A 21507-nucleotide genomic window follows, 5' to 3' on the forward strand; every position below is an offset into this window, starting at 1 on the left:
ATACCAGCAGCAAAGACCACAAGTGAATCAACCACCTCCACCTCCGCCTCCCTCAAATCAAGGTATGTCGCTTGATGAAATTGTTAAGGCTTTGGCTAACAATACCCAACAGTTTCAACAGGAGATCAGAAATAGCATTCAAAACATAGAGAGGTAAATTGGTCAGTTAGCCTCATCTGTGAGTAAGATGGAAGCTCAAGGTTCTAGAAAGCTTCCATCACAAATAGTCATGAACCCTAGAGAAAATGCGAGTGCTATGCTGTTGCGGAGTGGGAAAGAAGTTGATAACCAAACTCCACATAAGTCAACAAAAATGAAGAAGCAAGGAGAAAAAGAGTCTGAAGTTCCTGAAGTTGAGGTAAATACTGAACCTAAACTGAATAAGGTTAATAATTCTGTTCTTCCTCCATTCCCATGCAGGTTGGCTAAAAATAAGAAAGAAGAATAAGAGAAAGATATTTTGGAGACTTTCAGGAAGGTAGAGGTGAATATACCTTTACTTGATGCGATCAAACAAATTCCCAGGTATGCTAAATTCCTTAAGGAGTTATGCACTACAAAGCGCAAGTTAAGGAATAATGAGAAGATCAGTGTGGGGGAAAATGTGTCAGCATTAATTCAGTGAAAATTACTCCCTAAGTGTAAGGATCCAGGTTCGTTTTCTATTCCCTGCAAAATAGGTGATTCTAGATTTGAAAGTGCAATGGCAGATTTAGGAACATCTATTGATGTTATGTCAAATTCAGTTTTTCAAACTTTAAATTTGGGTCCTTTGAAAGAAACCAGTGTCATTATTCAATTAGCTGATCGTTCTAATGCTTACCCATTGGGAGTAGTTAAGGATGTGTTGGTGCAGGTTAGAGGATTAATTTTTCCTGTAGATTTTTACATTCTGGATATGGAGGATCATAGTGCTCTCTCATCAAATTCAGCTTTGATTTTGTTTGGAAGACCTTTCTTAAAAACTGCCAAGACAAAAATTGATGTGGATGAGGGTATCTTAACCATGGAGTTTGATGAAGAGACTGTCAAATTTAATATCTTTGATGCCATGAAGTATCCTGCTGATAATCATTCTGTCTTTTCTATTGATGTTGTTGATACATTTGTGCAGGATAATTTTGAGTTAAGCATGGAGGATGAGTTAGAATGAAAATCACAATTGTATGAATTAGAGGAAATTCGCCTTAAGGCTTATGAAAATTCTAGGATCTATAAAGAAAAGACGAAGGCATTCCATGACAAACTAAGGAAGCAGTTTGTGATTGGGCAAAAAGTTTTATTGTATAATTCCGGATTGAAGCTGATGCCTGGTAAGTGGCGTTCTTGTTGGATTGGACCCTTTGTTGTTACTAATGTGTTTCCTTATGGTGCAGTTGAAATTCAAAGTTTAGGAACTAACAAAGTGTTCAAGGTCAACAGTCATGAACTCAAGCCATTTTATGAGGGGTTTGAGGAGCATTCAGTGGATTAAGGAGCTTTGCCATGTCGAGCTAACGACGATAAACAAAAGCGCTTCTTGGGAGGCAACCCATGGGTGGCTTGTTAGCCACAATCAGATTTGTTTTCTTTCCCTTATTTTATTTTATTTTCTAGCATTTTTTCTTTTCTTTTGCATTTGGGCTTTACATTGGGGACAATGTAAGTTTTAAGTGTGGGGGAGGAGAAATTTGTTGCTGTAATTAAAAAAAAAAATCATTCTCATAAGCTTGATTCATGATTCTTTATTAACTCTTGGAGAAAAGTACTTTGTCCTTGAAATGACTTTTCTATTTTAGATTGAATTTTTGAGATTTTAAGCAAGGTAATAGTAACTTTAATGATGGATTTTCCCTCTTCTCCATACCATAGAGTAATTTTTTCCTGCATAAATCATTTAGGCGTGATTTAATGGTAAAATGATTAGTTATGTGTGCTTTAAACTAGTGTCATGCATATTTCAGAACTTTGTTTAATCTATCAGGGCACTTTATAATATGTAGATGCATAAATTGGGGGAAATAAAAGGTTGAACTTGAAAATTGCTCCACTATTTTAGTTAAGCAAACTAACCAGGGGTCTTCATGAACCCCATGTCGATTCTCAGGCAGCTAGGATATGAGCAAGGTAATTTCTGAAGGTGACGGTTGAAAAAAAAAAAAAGTGATAACTATGACAAGAGAGAAGTACCAATTTCAAATAAAAAAAAAGGGCATTTCTATCTCCCCTAAGATTTGCAATGAGCTATAATTGTTGTGCTTTGATAAATTACTTTGTGTTTTGGTGTGTATTGACTTAAAATTTTATCGAACTTTAATTGTGTGAGCTTAATTGATTTCAAGCCTTTTGTGTTGTGTTGAAAAATTATTGATATATTGGTATGGTGTTAATGGAATTTTTTGTAATGGTTATTACCTTACTTGCTTTTTCTTTCAGACTTTTAACCTTTTGTTAGAAAAAGTTGTGATAGGGTGAAGTTAAGGAACTTCTAAGTGGAGTTGATTAAGAGTTTAAGTCATGCATGAGGACAAGCATGGAATAAGTGTGGGAGAATTTGATAAGTGCATAAGTTATTAATTTTACTCCCATCACATTTAGTGTTTTTAGTGTGTTTTTATATTTAATTCAGTTGGTTAAAATATATTTATCATTTAGGCATATTTTTAGATAGTTGTGGAATAATTGTGTTAAATAGAGAAATTTTCAGCATTTGACCTTTGCTGTATGTTTCAGGTGTTTCGAAAGTTGTGGGTCTCCAAATTGATTGATGTTTAAACCATTGAAAAGCTAAGATAGAGCACTTCAAATGATAAAGAGGGACCAAAGCCCAAATCAGTCTCCAAGGTTGACAAAATGAGCTATGGATCTATTGCAAAAGCCCAGACTCGATAGGTCACGACCAGTTTTAGTATTTATTTTGTATCTAGAGTTTTAGACGTCCAAATGAAGCAAGGGCAAGCCTACTTGAACCATAAGAGCCATCTCTACAACTTCTATGAAGGGCTGGACGAGAGATGAGGCCATTTTAATTGTCAAAAATGGCAATGAAGTCGTCATAATGGGCTGGACCATCTGACTAAACCAGTCCCGATTTTTGAGCTATAACTTGGGCTGTAGACCTCAGATTTGGGTCCATGAGTACCCGTTGGAAAGCTAAGAAATAGGGCTACAACTTTCCTGAAGAGGGCAGAGGCAGATTCAGAAAGAAAGTTGCTGAAAATCTGCCTTGATTCCAGAAATGTGAATGCAGGCTGAAAATCTACATCTTGAATTTCAAAACCTTTCCTAGTTTGGTTTGGTTCCTATCTTTGGGGTTAGGTTTTTTACTATAAATACATCTTTGGGCAGCAGCTAAGGGCATCCCAATTCAGACGTCTCCAACACCTTCATTCTCCATTCTCATCCATAGTTTTAGATTTCTGTTTTTCCTTTATTTTTCTGTAAGCCATGAACATGAGTGGCTAAGTTTTTAATTCAGTTCAAGAGATTCAAGTTCTTTTGCTTGATTTGTGAGACTAGGTTCTTAATTTAATTTATGTCTTTTTGAATATCTATTGTTTTCTGATTTAATTGTTTTTAATCTGTTGAATGATTTTCTAAAAAGGCCTATTAGTTAATTGTTTGATTTGATCAATTGCTAGTTCATCTTCATAATCCGTAATTATTGTGTAAGATTGAACATGAGTAGCAATTAGGTTTTATTGATTATGATCCAAGTTTTCGATAATAACCTAAGGAAACAATAGGGTGGATTAAATGATTTATGCTTCATAAATTGTTGTTCAGCTTAACTACTTCCTTTTCTTCAAGTAGTTATTAATTTAAGGAGGATTGCTTAATACCAACTCTGTTAATAATTAGAGTCAATAAGAGTGCTGGGCTCGAATTGATGAGTATAGGGAAGTCAGGGGTTTACCTCGCTGTTTGGTAAATTTATGTTAAGTATTCAATAAGATATAATTGTATTTCTTTTATCTATGATCAAATCGATGCATTGGAATGCGATATATCTTGGACTGAAGTTTGTTTAAATTGAGATTTTCATATTTAGTTCTTAAATTTCTGATTTCTTCTGATTTTGTGTTACAAACACCCCCCCCCCCAAAAAAAAAACTTTGTTTCTTTCGTTTTCCATTACACACAAGTGCACGAAATTTAATAATTCAGTCTCTAGGGTTCGACCTGGATTTACCACTTATTGCAGAAAATATTTCACAACTGGTGATTTCAGTTAATTAAATTTCTGGTGGATTCGACAACCACCAAAGTGATATTTATAATAAGGTGGAATTGTCGTATCCCGATATATTATATGATAAATTAGTTATTTTATATAAAATAAATTTGATAATGAATGAATATGTAAATATGAATGAATTTTAACAAGTAAATGTATATGTATTGAGTGAATTTTCATAATTTTATAATTATTTTATATTTTTTAAATTAATTTTATTTATATATTTATTTAAATATTATTCATTTATTTATATTTCAAGACTATGATATGTTATCAGCAGAGACTACTTTGAGTCCTGCCGGTCGCCATGAGTGCCATACATTGGAATTGTAGAGGGCTTGGAAACCCACCTACAACTTGTTTTCTTAAAAAGATAATAAAGCGTGAAGATCCCTAAATGCTATTCTTAATGGAGATAAAATTGGAACCAACAAAAATGATGAAGGTTCGTGAAAAATTAGATTTCAAGAACAATATTGAAGTTGGTTGTGATAGAATAGAGGTAGGAAAGGTGGCTTGTGTTTACTATGGAAGTTAGAGGTGTAAGTCCAATTATTGTCTTTTTCTCTCCATCATATTGATGTTATGGTAAACTCATCCTAGTGTTTCATTGGTATATATGAAGGGGCAAAGGAAGCTTTAAAAGTCTAAACTTGGGAGCTAATGATTTGTTAAAAAATCATTGTTCATTGCCTTAGTTATGCGGAGGGGATTTCAATGAAATTTTATTTTTAGATGAGAAGAGTGGAGGAGTGTTGCATGATCAACAGAGGATGGATGATTGTCACAAAGCTTTGGATTTATGTAAGTTTGATGATTTAGGTTTCAAGGATTGAAATATACATGGAGTAATGGCGACGGGGAATGAAAATATTCAAGAGAGAATTAACCGTTTTGTTGCTAATGTAGATTGGTTGAGCTTATTTCCAGATTTTGAGGTTATTCATTTGTTAAGACAAGGTTTGGATCATTGTGTAATTCAAATCAAATGGTACTGTAAAAGAAGTGATAATAGGCTAAAGCCTTAGCCATTCTGATTTGGACATATGTGGATTCGGGATGGGTAATGTTATAAGGACATTAAAGAATTCTTGAAAACTTAGGGTATTAGTTTGAGTGGGTGTGATGTGGAAGGTAGAATTAGAATGTGTAGTATTGCATTGAAGGAATGGGAGAAAGCCTAGTGTTGAAGTGTATCTAGGCAAATGGTTGATTGCAAATAAGGGTTAAAATGGTTACAAGAGGGGTTCGAATCTGTTTAAAAGATAAAGGAGCAGAAGGAAATATATATATAAAAAAAAAGGGCTAAGGAAATTAATGTGTAGGGAAGAAGAGATGTGGGCACAACGTTCTAGAATTCAGTGATTGAAAAAAGGTGACAAAAATACTTTTTTTTTTGCCTTTTTTACTCTAAAGCCGACCAGAGAAGAAGGAGAAATAAAATTGAATTAATTAAAGATGATTTGGGTTGGCTGTAGAGAAAGAAAAGGATATTGAGTATGTTCTGACTCAATACTTTAGACAACCTTTTCTTAACCAGTTTCCCATCAGACTATTTAGATGTCTTGGACTCAATAGAGAATAAAGTATCTGTGGAGATGAACACTGAACTCACTAGACCCTTCACCAGAAAAGAAATCCATTGTGCAATTAAACAAATTCATCCTTCCAAGGCTCTAGGGCCTGATGGCATGGCTCCCGTTTTCTTTCTTTCCTTTTGGTATATTATACGTACCGATGAGGAAAATAAAGTTCTGTCTATTTTGAATAGTAAAGCATCTCCTCAATCATTAAATCATACTTCCATTACCTTAATTCCGAACCTCGAAAATTGATAAACCCATTTTATATTGATATTTTAGAATAGTTTTGCATCCATTTTGCCTTTTTAGTTTAGTAATTTTATTCTTTTAATGCTTATTTTAGTCAATTTGTTAATTTTAGTTTCATTATATTTGATTTTTGGAATTTTAATGTTTTTGATAGGTTTTAATAAGGTTTAAAGGCAAAAAAGTGTCACACCCTACCCCTCTGTAAGGCATAATATGATCCCGTAGTATACCTAATGAATTACCAACTCCGTCTACTGATAACCCATTAAATACACTACAAGGGATTTTAAAAACTTTTCTTACTTCTTTTACAGTTGTGAGCACTATTTACAGTTGTTAAAAACCTTTTTGAACTGAAGTGATAGAACTAACACATTTGAATTATTTGGAATTTCTGTAAAAATTTTGGCAGAGTGCCATCTGTATTTTGGATAAAACAGTTCTTCAGAAAAACCTGTAAAAAGCACTTCAATATATACTTCCAAATCTCAACTCCAACATGTTTCTCAACACAACATATTTCTCAACTCAAATCCATAGTAATTTTTCAAAGACTGAGATACAAGAAATATAATACAATTTTTACAAGTCAAAATAACTCATAATTTATTTTACAACTTTAGTGTACAATTTTATTTGACAACTGCTCAAAACCAAGAACAATATATACATACAGTGAACATACATTACAGTACAAAATGCAAAATGTGGTATACTCAATATACCCGATGATCTCTCAATGTAGTACTAGCAGCCTAGTCTGCCGCCTGTCATCTGTCTACTGCGGCAAAGAATGAAAAGCTATCGCTGAGTAAAATTTACTCAGTGGTGCACAATAACAATTTGAAATGCGATATATAAATCTTTTATTGGCAGTTCACAAATCAAATGATTCACAATTCCATTTCACAATTTACAAAATTCATCTAACACAAATTTGATCAAATAACTGAGTAACACAGTTTTACCAATCAATAACACAATTTGATCAAATAACTGAATAATATAATGTTGCCAATCGATAACATAATTTAGGCCATGACACAATTTTTCCACACATGCCGTGTTGTACACCACGACAAGACACACTCACCCCAATAATCGAAATCAATGAGGGAGGAAGCTAGCTATATAATGAGTACTCATCCACACTCACCTCAGACTGGAAAGTCAAAGAGGGAGGAACATAATCACACTCACCCCAGACTGATAAGTCAAAGAGGGAGGAATATATCACACTCACCCCATAAATGGAGGAGGAACATAGTAACAGTGTCATGCCAAGTGTGAATCAAAACAATTTCAAATCACAATATTTCATACAAACCATAAATCACATTTTATCTCAAAATTTCCATTTGCAAAGTTGGCAACATAATAATTTCCAAATAATATTCCCAAAACCAAAGCAATAAAAAATTATTCATAATTTATTTCTCCAAATAAATTTGCTAGTAAAAGCAGTGAATATAAAAGTATTGTGCACGGACACAATTTAAAACAATAACATACAAATAATTATAGTTTACTTCAATTGAAAAATTCAGAAGAAATAGCTATTGTGCACAAACACAATTTAAAACAATACAAATAATCATAATTTATTCCAATTGAAAAATTCAAAAGAATTAATTATTGTGCACAAACCTCTGATATATGCCTCTTGGCTCTGACTCAGTGTTTCCTTCCCTTTCCCTGAGTCGTTGCTAACTGAGAAACACAATTTGAAGTGTTTCAGTACTCATTTAAATTGTCTCTAACGATAATGCTTGATAAGTACTTCACTGAATTCTATTATTTACTTAGTCAACTTAATATGTCGACCCTCAGTGCATTCTAGGTAATTTAGGTTTTAATGTTACTAATATGTCACATTCGATAGTCTTTTAAGGTTGGTATATGTTACCAAACTCATTTCCATGTATATTGCGTTTTCTTGCAATTTGCTAGATTCCGGGATACTAGTTTGACCTAGCCGGACGACCTAGTTCCCTCAGTTTTCGGGTTTCGGTCAAAACTACAAACTTGTAGATCTATGTCTTATTGCACGCGGGGCAAAATTTCAGGTCATTCTGAGTTATGTAGACCAAGTTATGGTCATTTTACTATTGCTGGTCAAATGGCATCAAATTTGGTCATTTTAGGTCAATTTTGGTCAACTTTGGTTCGGCCAGTTTTTGGACCCGAACTTGTGCAAGCTGTTTGACTTGCTTATGGTCATTTCTAGGCTTTGGTGTCTTCATAAGACTTGTAGATATGGGTCTTAACTATACATGGTTAAAATTTCAGGTCAATTGGACCTGTTTTGAGTGAGTTATGGCTTAAACACTAACTGCTGCCCAAATGGTCAATTTTCAGGCCTTATTGCACTTAATCCGGATTTGGTCATTTTTCAAGCTACCTTGCAAGCAGAATTTTGGCAAGCTTTCTTCATGAAAGTTGGCACATTTTGTGCCTAGTTTCACCTCCAATTGGTCTCACACCAATTGGAGTCACACACTTAAAGTTATAGGCCTAAAACTCAAACTGCCTTATTGAAATTCTTGCATACACATCAAGCCTCACTTTTAACACTCACCAAACTTAACCTTCAAACCAATTCTGGTTGTACCACAACCTAAACATAATTTACAACATATTATAGGTCATTTTGGCAGCTTACAATTACATTCATTGTGCACCAACAAGTGCAGAATTTGCCCAACTCAATTTACAACAATTTAACTCCATAACCAAGCTCATTCACATGTCCAACATTCACACCACTATACATACATTCAAACTGCCATAACAACCAACACATTTTAACATCATTATTCCATAAACCAAGCATGAATTCCAGCATTCTTCAAGGGTTAGCAAACTGCCACAATGGTACATTTATATTCCATTACTTTCCAAGCTTTAAATTTCATTTTACATTTACATATACTAAGTATATATCACCCAAACAATTTCCTGCACAATATACATTTAATCAATCAATTAATTCACCATTTAAAAGCACAATTAAACTGCCTTCAAGGTGCTTCCATGGCTGCCAAAAGTGCACATTCCCATTCAACATCAAAACTCAAAAATTTCTCCATAAATCAAACACCCATAATATCCTTACAAACTTTAACAAAGCAATAATCAAAAACTCAAACTTACCTATTGTTGGGACTTGCTAAATCTTCACTAAAACTTCTTAATATTGGTATCTACTTCTTCCTTGTGAAGTGGAGATCAAGATTAATGAAGGAACTTTGATGGTTGGAGGTGAGAATGGAGGAGATTAGGAGCTTTCTCAAGTTTTGGCTATGGAGGCTTTAATGGAGTTCACTTCGGCATGGGAGAAGAAATGAAGATGATGAAGTATTTAGTGGGTTTACATCTGCCCACTTAGTGAATATTATAATCCCTTAGTGGTCCACTCACATAAGAAATTGATTTAGTATTATTTAAGTGCTAATTACCCAAATTTCACTCCACTTTTGGCTATTTACATTAGGTACCCCTAATTTGATTTTTCATTATATTGTCCAAGTGTAATATTATTTATTTTTAATGGAAATTTAGGTCAAAAGACAATTCGGGATGTAAAATGACTACAATGCCCCTGTTCGGGTTGCATTCCCGATTTTTCGGTAACACCGAGTTTTGTCTATTTTTCGATTTCTCACTTTTCTTTGTACTAATTATTTAATTTTTCTTTGATATTTCTAATGATATTTATACTTTAATAAATATTTATTGGAGTCCTAAAAATATTTTCCAGGGTTCCCCGCGGTCCAGGGCTAGTCAACGGTCCACGCCGTGACTTCCCGGTGCGGTCACCCATCGCTAGGGTTCTCTGCTCGCTTAACTTGGTTACATTTCTTTGCTATTATTTTTCCTTTGTTTTTCTTGTATTTTCTTCTATTGTATTTCATTATTTTATGTCTTCTCACTCATAACGAAGTGTAGTTCTAGGCATCCTAGCTGTTCGGACAACACTGGTCACTGGAACAGTAGAACGCACTACCGAACTTAGGAGTGTTACAAAAAGTCGATATAGAAGAAATTCAAAGTGATTTGGAAGCCTAACGTGGTGTGAAAAATGAAGAAAATTTGCTTAAAGAAGAATACCAGCCGAGACTTTCAAGGGCCTCAACATGCCGCGTGTTGAGGGCCGTGTGAAGATAAGAGTTAGCCAGCAGGAATCCACATAAGGCATGTAAATTCACACTGGGTCGTGTAAACAGAGATTTTGGAACAAAACACGCCGAAAGTTTCATGGGCTTTAACATGCCCCGTGTGGCGGGTCATGTAAACAGAGATTTTGAAACAAAATACGCCGAAAGTTTCAAGGAATCCCACATGCCCCGTGTAGCTTGTCATGCAAAATCGAAAGGCTCCTCCTCTGAATCAACATGAGACATGTTGAAAATAACTTGAATCAACATGAGGCGTGTGGGATGGCGCTGGCAGATTTGCTGACATGGAAAAATTTTCTCCTTTCACACTTTTTACACCTTTTTGTCTTTATCCCTTTAGATACTATTTTTAGGGCAAACCTAGAGGGGATATATAAGCATCATATTCTTATTTTTACCAAAAAAGGAAAAAGAAGAAATAGAGTGAAAAATCAAAAGAGAAAGGAAAGAGGGAATTACGCCATTTCTAAGAGAAAGAACACCTACAGAGTGACGTTTTCCAGCTTCCATTTTTAGAGATTTGGATCTTCTTCTTCTGGGTTCTCTTATTTTTAGTTTTATTTTCATGTTTTCTTGCTCTATTTCATATTTTCTACTTCTAAATACAAGCATGAGTGAGTAGATACTTAAGATTTCAGAGTTGGGTGTAATGATTTAAGTTTTATTTGTGGATTTGGACTGGTTTTAACTAGATTTTAGTGTATATAAGCTTTGATTCTTATCTTGTGTGCTTATTTACATACCCATTGTTGGTACCCTTTGGGTTTGATTCTTAATCTTAGATTGAAGGACCGAGAGGTGAAAATCTATGATAGATAATCAAGATAATGAACTTAATCACCTAGTGTTAGAAATAAACTAGTGGGTTAAAAGGAATTTCAAGTTGATTAAAATGCTTTAAGGGTTTTGGGTAATTAAACATCGCATGAGAATGGGGTTTAGTTTCCTTTAAAACACTATTTAGTTTGTTTGAAAGAGAAATTAAAGGAAATCAGAATCAACTTTCTTCAAACTTATATTTCCCTTAATCTTGGCTTTGCCTATCCAAATCCTAATGAAATTTACTTCATGAACCTCAACTCTGGAATCAATTTTTACCATTAATTAATTAAATCTTTTGTTACTTGCTGAAATTTTAGTAAATTAGTATAGTGCTTAGAATTTTAATTGCTTAATTCATTATAATTTCCTTATTTTTCTCAATTTAATTTGCTGCTTCTCTTACTCTATTTTTGACACAAATTATCGATAGCCCAAATAATTATAACTTTTATAGTTTGGTACTAAAACAACAAATCTCTGTGTTATGATATCTTTTCTTTACTACTTGAATGACCCGTATACTTGCGGAGTACGCAATCAAGTTTTTAGCGCCATTGCTGAGGATTTGTTTTTGTTTGATATTAGACTATTGATTGTTTGGTTAATTTGGGCATTTTATTTTTTATTTTAATTTCTTTTCTTTATCATTATACTTTGAGATTTTCCTTTTTTTATTTTTCAGGTACATATCTTTTATATGAGAAGAATCAAAAGTGCAGAAATTGATTTAATTTTTGATCCTGAGATTGAAAAGACAGCTAAAGCTTTAAGAGCAGAGTCTAAAAGAAGAAAAGCTAAACTCAGAATTCAAAATAGCAAGAGCAACAAGTGATAGAAGCTATGGCAAACAACAACAACAGATCAATTAAGGATCATGCTTTTCCTAGTTTTGGAGATTTTAGACCGAGTATTACAAGGCCTAGAGTGGAAGCAAATAACTTTGAGTTGAAGCCCTCACTTTGTCAAATGGTTCAACAATCACAGTTTGGGGAAATCTTACTGAGAGTCCACATGTGCACCTTGCACATTTTCTTGAGATTAGTGACATCCTGAAGATAAATGGAGTGTCAGATGATCCCATTCGATTGAGATTGTTTCCTTTTTCTTTGAAGGATCGTGCTAGGGAGTGGTTGCATTCATTACCTCTGGGTTCAATAACTACTTGGGATGAGTTGTCATAATGTAACACCCTAGGCAAATCCCACATCGGCAAAACACGGGAGAGATGCTGGGTTTATAAGTTGGTGGTTTGTAACTCTAAGTGACGCGTTTTAAAACCGTGAGGGCTTCGGCCTAGAGTGGATAATATCACTAGTGGGTCAAGCCATTACATTTGTGGTATCAGAGCTGCTCCGCGTGCAACCTTGAACGATGGTGGGGCAAACCTCAGCGAGGACGCTAAGTCCCATAAGGGGGGTGGATTGTAACACCCTAGGCAAATCCCACATCGGCAAAACACGGGAGAGATGCTGGGTTTATAAGTTGGTGGTTTGTAACTCCTAGTGACGCGTTTTAAAACCGTGAGGGCTATGACCCAAAGCGGACAATATCACTAGTGGGCCGGGCCATTACACATAAGCTTTCTTGGCTCAATACTTTCCTCCTAGCAAGACTGCAAAATTGAGAAATGAATTAACTTCTTTCAGACCAAGGGATGATGAGAGTCTCTATGAAGCTTGGGAGAGATATAAGGATCTTCAAAGGAGATGTCCACATCATAGAATCCCTAAATGGATGCTAGTTCAACATTTCTACAATGGTGTTTCTCCAACAATTAAAAGTATAATTGATGCATCTTCAGGATGTGATCTTATAGAGATGTCAGTAGATGAAGCTTATTCAACATTGGATAAAATTGCTTACAACAATTATCATTGGAGCTGTGAAAGAAATGAAATGAAGAAGCCACCAGTAAGTGTATATGAATTAGATGCCATGAGTATGTTCAATGCCAAATTTGATGCTTTGACGAGAAAAATGGATAAGTTAAGCATGAAGGTTGACTCATCAATTGGAGGATATAGTCATACAGAACATGTTGGTGTGGAAAATATTCATTGTATCAATGATTTTCCTTCCCATGGGCAAGAGTTTGTAAATGAGCAAGTTGATTTTGTTGGGAATTACAATAAAAAACCAGTTGGTAATCCTTTTTCTGCTACATATAATCCAGCATGGAGGAACCACCCTAACTTTTCTTGGGGAGGTCAACAAGGGTAGCAACAGAATTATCAACAACCTCCTAATTTCCAGCAACAGAAATAGAGTTTTCAGCAAAATAGAGTATCACCTGGATTTCCACCACAAAGGAATCAAAATGCACCTATTCCACAACCACCAGTTCAGTCTTTAAACCAAGATTCAATTTTGAAGTCTACAATGGAGAATTTCTTAACTGCTCAACAAAAACAAGGAGAAATGATTCAACAATTAAATTCAAGGATAGACCAACTTGCCACTCATAACAGGATGTTGGAAAACCAAATAGCTCAATAAGCAAGCTCTTTTAGCAAAGCACAAGGGAAACTTCCAAGTCAACCAGAGAATCCTAGAGAACATTGCAAGGCAGTGATCCTAAGGAGTGGGAAAATTGTGGGAGAAGAAGAGAAAGATGAGGTAGAAGAGGAAAAGAAGAAAGAAGATGAAGATAAAAATGAATCTATTCTGAATCATGATGAAGTTAATGAGGAAGCAAACAAGAAGAAGGAAATTGAAAAAGAAGAAGAGGAAAGCTATGTGCCTCCACCACCATACAAGCCACCATTGCTATATCCTCAGAGGTTTCAGAAAAGCAAAGCTAGATAAGCCGTTTGGGAAATTTTTGGAAGTTTTGAAGAAATTATACATCAACATTCCATTTACAGATGTAATATCTCAAATGCCCTCATATGCTAAATTCCTGAAAGATATTTTGTCAAACAAGAGGAGATTAGAAGATTATGAAACTGTGGCATTAACAGAGGAGTGTAGTGCTCTCTTACAGAATAAACTTCCATCAAAATTGAAGGATCCAGGAAGTTTCTTTATTCCTTGTCACATTAGGGATACTAGTATTGGAAAGGCATTGTGTGATCTTGGAGCTAGTGTAAGTTTGATGCCACTCTCCATTTGTGAAAAGCTGAATGCAGGAGATTTGAAGCCTACCACCATTTCTTTTCAACTAGCTAATAGATCCATCAAGTATCCAGTGGAAATTTTAGAGAATGTGCCCTTAAAAGTTAGAAAATTTTTCATTCCTGTGGATTTTGTGGTTCTTGAAATGGAAGAGGATATTCACATACCTATCATCTTGGGAAGGCCATTTTTAGCCACAGCAGGGGCTATAATTGATGTAAAGAATGGTATATTGACATTAAAAGTTAGAGAAGAGGAGGTGGAATTTAATTTGAATCAGACTTTGAAGAAACATCATAGAGTTGATCCTTGTTTAAGGGTGGATGTTATTGATGAGATTGTGGAAGCAGAATTTAAGAAAAGATATCGTGAGGAGCCTTTGGTGAATTATTTGGTACATAGTAGAACAACAAAGGATGAAAATCCTGAAGTTGCAGCTTTTGCTCAAATTTTGGAAGCTACTCAAGAAGTTATAATAGATTAAGTTTTGCAAGTTGAAGAATTGAAATATGAAGTTGCACACCTATCTTTGCTAGATAAGAAGGACGCACCACAGCCTCAAACCACTTCCATCTACATTAAGGTATGCTTTTCTTGGACCTAATTCAACTTATTCTACCATTATTAATGCAAATTTGAGTGATACACAAGTTGAAAAATTGCTGAGAGAGTTAAGAACACATAAAAAAGTCATTGGGTACACCATTGATGACATAAAGGGTATAAACCCTACCTTGTGCATGCATAGGATTCTTTTAGAGGATAATTTTAAAGCTACCATATAACATCAAAGAAGGTTAAATCCTAATATGAAAGAGGTGGTGAAGAAAGAAATCTTGAAACTACTTGAAGTTGGGATTATTTATCCTATTTTTGATAGTAGTTGGGTTAGCCCAGTTTATGCAGTTCCTAAGAAAGGAGGTGTGACCATTGTGAAAAATGAAAATAATGAGTTGATACCTATTAGAATTGTCACAGGGTGGAGGATGTGTATAGATTACAGGAAGCTTAATAGTGCCACTAGGAAAGACCATTTTCCCTTGCCTTTTATTGATCAAATGTTAGAGGGGTTAGCAAAACATTCATATTTTTATTATTTGGATGGGTATTCTGGTTTTTTCCAAATCCCAATACATCTTAGTGATCAAGAGAAAACCACATTCACATGTCCACATGGCACATTTGCATATAGAAGGATGCCTTTTGGCTTATGTAATGCATCAGCTACTTTTCAGCGGTATATGATGGTCATTTTCTCTGATTTTATTGAGGAAATTGTGGAAGTTTTCATGGATGATTTTTCTGTATATGGTTTTTCTTTTGATAATTGTCTATCTAACCTCTCTAAAGTGCTTAAAAGATGTGAAGAAACAGATTTGGTGCTAAATTGGGAGAAATGTCATTTTATGGTGCAAGAAGGCATTATTCTTGGACATTTGGTATCACATAGAGGAATTGAAGTGGACAAGGCCAATGTAGAAGTGATTGAGAAGATGCCTCCACCAACTTCAGTAAAAGGTATTAGAAGTTTTCTTGGGCATGCTGGGTTTTACTGGCGATTTATAAAGGATTTTTCAAAAATCGCTAAACCTCTTAGAAATTTGTTAAATCATGATATTCCTTTTAATTTTGACCAAGCTTGTTTTGATTCTTTTAATAGGTTGAAGGAAGCTCTAACAATAGCCCTTATTATGCAACCTCTGGATTGGTCATTGCCATTTGAGATTATGTGTGATGCTAGTGACTTTGTTGTGGGAGCTGTACTTGGTAAAAAAAAAAGAGAAGAGGTCTTATGCAATCTATGATGCTAGCAAAACTCTAGATGATGCTCAAGTAAATTATGCCACCACTGAGAAAGAATTTTTAGCTGTGGTATTTGCTGTGGAAAAGTTCAGATCATACCTGGTTGGATCGAAAGTGATTGTCTATACAGACCTTGCCGCCATAAGATATTTGATGAATAAAAAAAAAAAAGCAAAGCCAAGACTGATAAGATGGATTCTATTGCTACAGCAGTTTGACTTACAAATTAAAGATAAAAAGGGAGCTAAAAATTGTTGTGGCAGACTATCTATCAAGGATTAAATATGAGAGTAAGGATGGAAATGAAGAGGAATTGCCAATTATTGAGTTTTTCTCGAATGAGCAATTGCTAGTTGTTGTTGCTGCATTGCCATGGTTTGCAGATTTTGTCAATTACCTGTCATGTGGAGTTCTCCCACCAGATTTGAGCTATCAACAGAAAAAGAAATTTTTGCATGATGTGAAATTTTATACATGGGAGGATCCATTGTTATTCAAGAGATGTAATGATGGCCTAGTTAGAAGATGCGTGCCTAAAGAGGAAATAGGAAACATTTTAGAGCACTGTCATTCTTCTGAATATGTAGGTCATTTTAGTGTGGATAAAACAGTGGGTAAAATACTTCAACCTGGATTCTATTGGCCAAACATGTTTAAAATTGTGAGAGAATTTATTTTGAGATGTGATAGATGTCAAAGAGTGGGGAATATTTCAAGGAAAAATGAAATGCCACAACAAGGAATTTTAGAGATTGAGTTATTTGATGTTTGGGGCATAGATTTCATGGGACCATTCCCATTATCTTTTAGGAATAAGTACATTTTGGTAGGTGTGGATTATGTGTCTAAATGGGTTGAGGCCATTGCTTCCCCTACAAATGATGCAAGAATAGTAGTGAAATTTTTGAAAAAGTTTATTTTCACTAGATTTGGAGCTCCAATAGCTGTAATCAGTGATGGTGGATCTCATTTCTGCAATAAACAGTTTGAAAATCTTTTGAAGAAATATGGGATTACTCATAAAGTAGCTACACCTTATCATTCTCAGACTAGTGGGCAAGTTGAAGTATCTAATAGGGAATTGAAGAGAATTCTAGGAAAAATTGTTAATCACTCAAGGAAGGATTGGTCATTAAGGCTAGATGATGCATTATGGGCATATAGGACAGCTTACAAGACACCCATTAGAACTGCACCTTTTAAGCTAGTCTATGGGAAATCATGTCATTTGTTAGTTGAGTTGGAGCACAAAGCATATTGAGCAATCCAAACTTTGAATTTTGACTTAAACAATGCTAGAGAGAAAAGGTTACTTCAATTTAATGAACTTGAAGAGATAAGGTTGGATGCATATGAGAATGCTAGGATTTTTAAGGAAAGGACTAGATTTTGGCATGATAAGTATATTAAAAGAAAGGAGTTTAAAGAGGCTGATCTGGTTTTATTGTATAATTCTAGACTTAGACTCTTTCCTGGAAAGTTGAAATCAAGATGGTCTGATCCTTTCAAGATCGTCAAAGTTTATCCACATGGAGCTGTGGATATTTGGAGTGAAAATTCTAGTCTTTTTAAAGTTAATGGTTAAAGGCTCAAGATTTATATCACAGGCCAGCCCATTGAGAAGGGAACAAGTTGTTTCCTTGATGATCCACCAATTCACTGAATTAAAGAGGGTCAAGCTAATGACCAAAAATTAACGCTCTTTAGGAGGCACCTCAAAATTTTTCGCTATACTTAATTTTTCTTTTATTTTGTTTCATCTTATATCCCATTGAACTCAAATTTGACATTAAAATTTCTTTCTGCAGGTTGGTGGAGATTTTCAAGCAAATGTGTATGCTGAATTGAAAGAATTAATGCCTGGGAAGTTGTTGAACCTTATATTTGTCTTCCATGATGCATATTGTTTTTAACAAAGTCAAATCTGAACTAATTTAAGCTTTATGTCTGATTGCAGCAACATCGTGGAGTGAAAGGCCATTTTAGTTGCAGCATTTTGAGGAAATTAGTGAGAAATATAGGAACTTTCATGGTAATCAATAGCAACATGCTTTTAATTTTACTTTTTGAGTAATTAATTTTGATATAGTGCACTAAGATCGACATATTTGCCATGGTATATTTTGTGAAATTTCATAATACAATTATGCAGAAATTTAATCATGTGAACAGTGTATGCAGCATAATTTTATTCCTTGTTCATGAATTTTTAATGATGAGTTTAGGGTTAAATTTGGGTGTTATTTCTTGTGGTGTGATTGTTAATATGAATATTACTTGAATAATGTTTTAGTTTGTATTTGGTGGATTGGTAGATTTTAATTGTTCTTGGCGATTAATTGGGTTTCAATTGAATTTTGAGTGAAATTTCTGTGCAAATTGTGTTTTGGGTTTGGTTTTAGTGTGTTTAGGATCACATTTCTGGGTTTTTTATCAAGTCATTTAACACTAGGTTCAACATGATGTATGCTGGGGGCAGTGTCACCACCAAAACCTGTTCTTGACACTTTAAATTGCTAAAAATGTAAACCCTGCCGAGAGTTTCAAGGGGTCTCACATGCCTCATGTAGCACTTCATGTACAATAACATGGTGCATGTCATTTTTCCCTTTCATTCCAACATGCCTCATGTTATTCATCTTACACCAAATCACACAAGGCATGTCACCCCTCACTATTCTTAACATGCCTCATGTTAGACACTAGGTATATCACCACTTAAACCTTTACCCTAGCCATTTTATCTTATTTTATCTCATCGGCTGCACGACCTAAGCTTTCACTGTTCCTTCCATGGTGCGCACCAAATAGTTTTCAACCCACATACCCAAGCTGAAAGCCATAAAAATGGCTGCTAATAGTAATTCTTCAACCCCAACACTAAACCCTACACCACCCAATGCTCAACCTGAAACACCCATTTCGTCCCCAAATCCCCAAATTCTCGATCCAAACCTTAGTTCTCCACCTCGCCATTCCTCTCATTCCACCCCTAATCCCAATAATGCTACCCAAGACACCACACTTACATCATTCACCAACAGTGTCTCAAACTGCTTCGATTATCCCTCAATCTGGAAATCAGGTAAACTCATCTTACCCATGGACTTTTAGGGAATTTGAAATGGTGAAAAAGTATGAGGCCCTTGCTAAAAAGAAAATTTTAGCTATCAAGTACATTGATGAACACAATCTTAGAGAGATAGGGCTTTATGAATCTGTTAGTGAATATTTGAAAAATATAGGTTGGAGTGATTTTGCTAGGATTCAAGAACCTGCTTCTAAGGAATTGATAATTGAGTTTTTAAGCTCATTGCAATTGGACTTCCAACCTATGAAAAGCAACCATAGGGACACCATTTCCGTTAGGTGATTGGGTTAGGACAGAGAATTTGACACTGTTCAAGTGAATGCCTTATTTAGTTTTTGTAATGATGGAGCAAAAGTGATAGAGTGGCAAAGGACTATTTATGACCCCCCTACATTTTAGAAGTCCATTACACTATATGGGAAATACTACAACCCTAGTTCTGCTAAGGCCTTAGCTATTCAAGACCCTGCTCTGAGATACTTGTAAAGATTCATGTCTTACACTATACTAGGTAGCGGGCACAGTGATGGGGTTGTAGGAAAGAATGATTTATTCTTTTTATGGTGCATGAAAGAGAAGAAAAAAATAAATGGTGCTTATTTTCTTTGCTCACATATGGAACGTATAGTCTCTAAGCATTTAGCTGGTAGTATAGTTATTGGAGGGAAGGTGACTATAATTGCCAAATCATTTGGTTTTAACCCTGACTAGTATGTTATGGTGTCTATGGTTGGCCAGTCTTTTCTAGATAGAATTATTATGACTCAAATGAAAATTTGTGTAAAGAGGGGAGATGTTTACGTGTTGGTAAATTGGGGACATGAGAGTACGGAGCAGCAGCAATCACAGGATATAGGACAGCATACTGATACTGGTCCTTCTAGCTCACACCCACCTACTACTAGACAATCGGACTTACTTGTTTTTCTTAAAGATTTGGAAGCAAAAATTGACAGAATGAGTGCAGCACAGTAACCTATTTCTAATGCTAATTCTGATATTGTGGTTACTTTAAAAGCTTTAGAAGCTAAGGTTGATACTCTTAGTCAGAATCAAGCCAAGCTTGAGAAAAAGATTAAAAAAAAGTTTTCTTCATTCAGGAAAAAACAGAAAATTCATGACAAAGAAATGATTGACATTTACAACAAGCTGACAGCCTCTTTTAACCAGCTGTACAAAAGGGGCCAAGACATTTTTAAAGAGATGAAGGCTATGGTAGAAAACCTGGATACTGCTTCTGAGAAATCCAATGAGCAAGCACCTGCAGCATCAAATGAGCTAGTGCCATCCACCAATGATTCCAACCAGTTGTTTAGTTTTAGAATTTTGTTTTTGTTAATTTCAGTTAGTTTCTGAAACTTTAGCTTTTAATTGTGCACATTAGTCAATTTGCTTTGTTTTTCAACTGTTAATTTCCTAGTTATTGGAACTTTCATATGTTTTATCTATTTGTAAATGATTTAATTTTTGTTTCTTTTAATTTTGTTTGTTTCATGAATCTTACGTTGGCTTGTTCATTGTTGCTAGCTGCCTTAGTTTCTTTTGCTGTGATACTTGCACTATCTTTGTTATCCAGATTTCTATTGAATTGATCATTTTCTTTAATTTCAGTTTCTATAGGCTATTGTAATAGCATTACTGATGTTGCTTTTTAATAGTCATATAACTGAATTATTGACAATACAGCAACTGCTCTTCTCTTAGCCTTGACAATTTAGCCTCTATGGTAACTTCTCGACATTCATCTGCCACATGTTGAAACTGCTTCCTTTTACCATGCCTCATGTTAAGGGTTATGCTCTCCTATGAGCTATTTGCATTCCCTAAAATTTTCAAAAGTTTTAAAACCCACCGAAATTTTCATGGAGCATGACATGCCCCATGTTGATACCCCATATCAGTTCCTTAGTAGTTGGCACAAGGCATGCTAATTTACCTTTACTTCAACACGCCTCATGCTTTTTTATTAACATGCCTCATGCTCCCAATACTTATAATTCACATGCCTCATGTACATATTCTGATCGTTCACCACTAGGCATGTACGTTCTACATGGTAACTCTGCTCCACTCTTTCTTAGTTTTTATCTCTCTAAGTTATCATTTATTGATTTCATTGATATTTCTACCACGTCGATTAAGCCAATGAGGACATTGCCTCATTTGAGTTTGGGGGAGGGAAAAATCTTTGCAAAATTTTTTAATCCTTTTTATTTACATTACTTAAATTGCATTTCATTTATACTTAGTTACTTAGTTCACATACACCATACACCTACACCATGTAAATATATAAACTTGCATATATATATCATATAGATTATGTATAGTTTTTATTTCATATAGATATCATATAGATTATGTATAGTTTTTATTTCATTTTTTTATTTTTATTTAATTTTTGCATTCATTTTAGGAATCATGCATACATAAAAAAATATAAATAAA

The 21507-nt window shown here is 34.7% G+C and overlaps 1 non-coding gene and 1 pseudogene across 1 annotated transcript; one reads left to right on the top strand and one right to left on the bottom strand.

The window, feature by feature from the left end:
- Nucleotides 1-460: 460 nt before the first annotated feature.
- Nucleotides 461-19341, top strand: LOC131171188 (uncharacterized; annotated as a pseudogene).
- On the bottom strand, nucleotides 12669-12775 carry LOC131171697 (small nucleolar RNA R71). The gene has a single exon (XR_009142355.1). It is a non-coding gene; the product is annotated as a small nucleolar RNA R71 (small nucleolar RNA).
- Nucleotides 19342-21507: the final 2166 nt, after the last annotated feature.

The sequence above is a fragment of the Hevea brasiliensis genome, chromosome 12 (genome assembly GCF_030052815.1).
Source record: "Hevea brasiliensis isolate MT/VB/25A 57/8 chromosome 12, ASM3005281v1, whole genome shotgun sequence".
NCBI lineage: Eukaryota > Viridiplantae > Streptophyta > Magnoliopsida > Malpighiales > Euphorbiaceae > Hevea > Hevea brasiliensis.